This window comes from Mandrillus leucophaeus, unplaced genomic scaffold (assembly GCF_000951045.1).
Source record: "Mandrillus leucophaeus isolate KB7577 unplaced genomic scaffold, Mleu.le_1.0 Scaffold158, whole genome shotgun sequence".
NCBI lineage: Eukaryota > Metazoa > Chordata > Mammalia > Primates > Cercopithecidae > Mandrillus > Mandrillus leucophaeus.
Window position 1 is genome coordinate 1291218 of NW_012101565.1, and position 4584 is coordinate 1295801.

The following is a 4584-nucleotide window of genomic DNA, read 5'->3' on the forward strand; positions in this document are numbered from 1 at the left end:
CCTGATGATCCCTCTTGGTACGTCTCCCCAAAATGCATGACTCTGGTGGACATTTGCAAAGGTGCACAACATCTTCACATTCTGTGCTGTTCACCTACATCCTCTTTCCCAGATGTCCTTCTTACCAATCTTCCAAGCCTGCTCTTTTTGGTATCTAGCCAAACCGTTAACTATCACCAGGAACAAAGTCAATATGTTCTTCCATGGATCTCTTAGTCCCGACAAAATGGACAACAAAATTCACCGCTCAAAGTGCTTCTCATTGCCAGGCACACTCCTGACAAGGCTGGAGCTCAGTACACCCCGAGGGACTGTCTGAGAACCAGGGCTGCTTTTCCTTCCTTGTCAGTCAGGTGACTATGAGGAGCTTCCCGTGATGCCATTGGTGTGGATCAAGAGGGAGGAGGTGATGGAGGAGCACTCCGTGTCACAGGCAGCTGAGCTGCCAGGACCTTTGCAAACCCAGTTTCTTATGTTTCATCTTCATTTGATGATGAATTGCTGGTACACACGCCCAACCTCATGGCTTGGTGGGTCTGGTACCATCAGTTCATGATGACTATCCCAAATTGTGTAGTTATTGGATGTCTTGTGATTAGGCATCAGTGCTTGCCAGGGCCCCATAGCAAACCAGAGTTTGTTTCTCAAAAGAATAGCTTAGGCTCACGCCTGTAATCCCAGCACTTTGGGAAGCTGAGGCAGGAGGATTGCTTGAGCCCAGGAGTTTCAGACCAGCCTGGGCAATGCAGTGAGACACTGTCTCTACTAAAAAAGTTAAAAAAAAAATAGCTGGGTGTGGTGGTACACACTTTTAGTCCTAGCCACTTGGGAGGCTGAGACAAGAGGACTGCTTGAGCATTGGGAGGTCAAGGCTGCAGTGAGCTGTGATTGCACCACTGCTCTCCAGCGTGGGTGACAGAATAGCACCCTGTCTTTAAAAAAAAAAAAAAAAAAAAAAAAGTTTTATGCACAAGAGGGCATGACTGCTCTAAAACTCTAGGGTTCTGTGCTGTGATTTTCTTACTGGGTTTCTCCAGCAGCTTCAAACAGTATTCATTTGTGCAACTGGCAGTCTGAGTGTCACTGATCTATTGGGTCATAAGGCTCAAGTGGTAAAGCAGGTGGCATTGAATGCTGGTCTTACTGCACAGCCTTTTCTTGCTCAGGGGCCGACTCAAAGCCAGCAGACCATGAACTACTTAGTGAAATGGGTTGCAGGGCTCCAGTGTTGCCTTTGAAAAAGCACGTAGGCCTGCAGATATGCCCGGTTTATAGTGGCAGGTAGTGTAAGGTACACAATGTGTCTTTCATCTTAAATTTTTTTTTTTTTTTTTTTAGAATGGCATCTCACTGTGTCACCCACTCTGGAGTGGCATGATCATAGCTCATGGCAGCCTAGAAGTCCTGGGCTCAAGCAATTCTCCCACCTCAGCCTTTTGAGTAGCTGGGATTTTACAGGCCACTGTGCCTGGTGTATTTCATCTTCTAGGTGATATTCTAACATGCCCCAGGCTATTGGATTCCTAGAAACTTCACTGACATTGTAGGACTCTGAATTTTCATGGTTTGCATGAAAATGTCATTTCTTACTCAGGCATCCAAGGTGTTTGCTACTCTGTGTTCATTTAGTCCAATCAGGATAAGTTCACCAATATAGTGATCAGTTCATGCTTGTGGGGGTCAAGCCAATAAAGATCTCTGGATTAGATTACCTCAGAGAGTGGGCACTGACCCAGCAGTGAGACAAGAATGTGAGGGTATTTCGTCAGCCCTATTAAGTAAAAGCAAACTATTTCTGGTTGTTCTTGCAAATTATTATTTTTTCACATTCTAAAAGGCAAAACAGGCTGGGCGCAGTGGCTCACGCCTGTAATCCCAACACTTTGGGACGCCAAGGCGGGTGGATCACCTGAGGTTAGGAGTTTGAGGCCAGCCTGACCAACATGGAGAAACTCCATCTCTACTAAAAATACAAAATTAGCTGGGCATGGTGGCACATGCCTGTAGTGCTAGCTACTCGGGAGGCTGAGGCAGGAGAATTGCTTGAACCTGGGAGGCGGAGGTTATGGTAAGCCAAGATTGCGCTACTGCACTCCAGCCTGACAACAGAGCGAGACTCCATATTAAAAAAAAAAAAAAAAAGGCCGGGCGCGGTGGCTCACGCCTGTAATCCCAGCACTTTGGGAGGCCGAGACGGGCGGATCACGAGGTCAGGAGATCGAGACCATCCTGGCTAACACGGTGAAACCCTGTGTCTACTAAAAAAATATAAAAATTAGCCGGGCGAGGTGGCGGGCGCCTGTAGTCCCAGCTATACTGGAGGCTGAGGCAGGAGAATGGCTTGAACCCGGGAGGCGGAGCTTGCAGTGAGCTGAGATCGCGCCACTGCACTCCAGCCTGGGCGACAGGGCGAGACTCCGTCTCAAAAAAAAAAAAAAAAAAAGATGAAACATTTTATCTGGGTGAAGGGATGATTTAACTCATGAAACTCGAGAACACAGAACAACAAAAATACTTTCGTTGAACATTTTTAGCTAGAATGACCATTATGTAGCCATCATGTAGGCATTCTCCTACATAAAACATTATTATTTTCCCACTACTCCAAAGGAATCCAATAAATAATTTTACAGTGAAGGGGCCTGGACCAAAACTGAAAGTGACACCTGGCCCCCGAGAAACATGAATCACAGGTCCCTGTGCAGGCCCCAGCGTCCAGTCCTCCAAGAACCAGCACTGCTGGAGCCTGGCTGTGGTTTCTTCCTTCCCCGATGGGACCAGCTGGAGGTTCACAGCGGCCAAAGATGACAACACGAGAGGTGGTCAAAACCAAGGTTTCCTTGCGCTTCCTTTGTCTTCTTCCATGGCCTGGCCTGAGTGCTGCAGCTGGGCCCCAGGAGACGAGCTCCTCACCCAAGCTGGAGAGCATCTGCTGTGCCCGCCATGCCAAGAAGAGCTCCGGTGGGCTTTCTCCATAGCATTTCTTTGCGATGGCGTCCCAGTTGGTGGGATGAGGCTCTGGGATGAGGTCCTGCATTTGGCCGGATATGACTCATTACTTATCTTCGACTGCCATGAAGAGGTTCTGGAACACCACGATGCTCCAGGAGAAGCTGCTGGCTGGGCTGCAGGCTGCAAGAGACACGGCCAGCAGCCATCACAGCAGTACCGCTTCACACTAGGGATGTGGACGTTACAGTCCTTCACCAGCAAATCCCTCCTCTCGCAAACATAGCCTGGTTCATCCATGATGAGGCGTTTCCCTTGAACAGAGTTCCAGCCCTGATTGCTCAGGCGACTGCTACTGCCCAGGTTAACCTGCACTTTCCATGGGCTGGGCTGGTCGTGGTCTTGAGCCTGGAGGAGAGTCCTATGTCTCACTCCCTCTCTTCCCGCCTGAAGGTGCTGCTGAGGACATGGACGAGGATAGCCTGGGCAAGGGCCCCACATGCCCAGCAGCCCCATCCTTGTGAATTATTACAGGAAGAAAAGCATTTTCCAGCCAGTGGCCCACTCCAGGTGCCAGGGGTCATGTTGATTTGCTCCGGAAAATATATCACATCTGTAGCAGCAGGTGCAGTTGGAATAGCCACCTGCTGAGCTTTGTGAAAATCCACAGACGTTCTCCAGGGATGCCCGCCTTCCGCCTCGCCCAGCTAGGGAGTCAAGTGGGGCTGTGCTGGAAATCACCAGCCCTGCATCTTTCACATCTTTTGGGGGTAGCACTAACCTTGGCAGTTTCACCAGACGTGCAGATTTGAGTTCATTAGCCTGGTAGGAAAGACAAATTGCAGGACTTCCATTTAACTTCTTATAGCATGACAGCAATAACCCTGTGGGTCGCAGAGCTGATGCGAGGATGCCGCCAGTTTCTCGGATGTCTTTTTAGCTACACACTCAGGAACTTTTACAAAGTGACCACAGGCAGGCTCTGCAGAACTCCCAGGCCCAGCTTGAGATGAACTTGGACCACAAATGCATGATCCCTGACCGTCAGCCGCCACTTTAACTGGTGGACCACCATGGTGTTTTGGGGCCCCAGAATTTGGCACTCACCAAAATCAGTGTTCTGTGGGCCCTGAAAGCGCAGGATGTCGCCCTTGTCTGGAGCACCCCACTGAAGGGGCAGTGGCTCCCGTGGGGAGGGCTGGGAGGGCAAGTCCTGAGCACCTGAGAGCCCAGGGAGCCTGGCTTCCTTGTCAACCACAGGTGAGGACAAGGACAGGAAAAACCAGATCAGCTGCACAGCTGTGTCTTTTAGGGTCTGTCTCCTGGCACGTTCTGGTGCCAAGTACTGCATCTATCAGAGGACGGTCAGGAAACAGAAAACTTACTACCTTTAAGTATTTAACATTGTAAGGCTTGCACGGTGGCTCATGCCTGTAATCCCAGCTCTTTGGGAGGCTGAGTCAGGTGGATCGCTGGAGCGCAGGAGTTCAAGACCAGCCTGGGCAACATGGTGAGATCTCATCTCTACAAAAAAAAAAGCGAGCGTTGATAGTGGCAGGTGCCCCTAGTCCCAGCTTCTGGGGAGGCTGAGGTGGGAGGACCGGCTGAGTCTGCGAGCTGAGGCTGCAGTGAACC

At 50.1% G+C, this 4584-nt stretch overlaps 1 pseudogene; it reads right to left on the reverse strand.

The window, feature by feature from the left end:
* Positions 1 to 2482: 2482 nt before the first annotated feature.
* LOC105536305 lies at positions 2483 to 4475 on the reverse strand (annotated as a pseudogene).
* Between the last annotated feature and the right edge of the window lie 109 nt (positions 4476 to 4584).